Below are 1,340 nucleotides of genomic sequence, written 5' to 3'. Positions count from 1 at the left end.
GGGACAGACCCTCTGATTGACAGCGGGGCCCGGGATCCGCCCCCGCTCCGCCTTCGCATTGGTCGCTCTCCCACCGACGCCGTGACGTCGCGCATCCCTAATGAGGCGCGGCGGGCCGGCCGCTCTGGCGCAGCGGCGGAGGACGCTCAGCCCGTCGACGCCCCACCCCCCACCCCCGTGCTAGCCCTCTGCAGCTCCCGGCAGCCTTCCTGGAGCCAGTGAGCTGGGGGGGGGGGGACCGTCTGCAAACTGAGTAAATGGCCCTCCTTCCTCTGAGATGGAGATTCAAGATTTAAGATTGAGTCCCGATGAAGTAAACGTCGACTGTTTACTCTTTTCTATAGGCGCTGCCTGGGCCTGCTGAGTTCTTCCTAGTGTGTTACTTTGATTTCCAGTATCGGCAGGCTTTCTCTTGGTTAAGCAACACACATCAAAGTTGCTGGTGAGCGCAGCAGGCCAGGCAGCATCTCTAGGAAGAGGTACAGTCGACGTTTCAGGCCGAGACCCTACAGATGCTGCCTGGCCTGCTGCGTTCACCAGCAACTTTGATGTGCGTTGCTTGAATTTCCAGCATCTGCAGAATTCCTGTTGTTCGCATTTCTCTTGCTTAAGATTGTTTAGTGTTATTTTCAGAACGCAAGTGTAAAGGAGAACAAAATAATTGTTACTTCGAATCAGATGCAGCCCAATAAGATAAAGAGCACAATAATTATAAATCCATAAAATAGCTTATATAGATTGAATGTAAATCCCTAGAGTGTGTGCCTTCAGGCTTCTGTACCTCCTTCACGATAGTAACAATGATTAGAGGGCATGTCCTGGGTGATGGGGGTCCTTAATGATGGACGCTGCCTTTTGAGACATCGCTCCTTGAAAATGACCTGGATACTACCTAGGCTAGTGGCCATGATGGAGCTGACTGAGTTTACAACTTTCTGCAGTTTAACTTCGATCCCGTGCAGTAGCCCCCCACACCAGACGGTGATGCAGCCAGTCAGAATGCTCTCCATGGTACAACTGTAGAAGCAGGAGCGTTTTAAGTGACAAACCAAATCTTCCCAAGCCCCTAATGAAATATAGCCGCTGTCCCGCCTTGTTTACTGCCGCATCGATGTGTTGGGCCCAGGTTAGATCCTCACAGATCTTGACACCCAGGAACTTGAAAGTGCTCACTCTCTCCACTTCTGATCCCTCTGTGAGGATTGGTATGTGTTCCTTCGTCTTACCCTCCTGAAGTCCACAATCAGCTCTTTCATCTTATTGACGTTGAGTGCCAGGTTGTTGCTGTGGCACCATTCCACTAGTTGGCATATCTCACTCCTGTACGCCCTCTCGTCACC

Source organism: Mobula birostris, chromosome 28 (genome assembly GCF_030028105.1).
Source record: "Mobula birostris isolate sMobBir1 chromosome 28, sMobBir1.hap1, whole genome shotgun sequence".
Lineage (NCBI taxonomy): Eukaryota > Metazoa > Chordata > Chondrichthyes > Myliobatiformes > Myliobatidae > Mobula > Mobula birostris.
Note: the sequence above shows the minus strand (reverse complement) of the source record.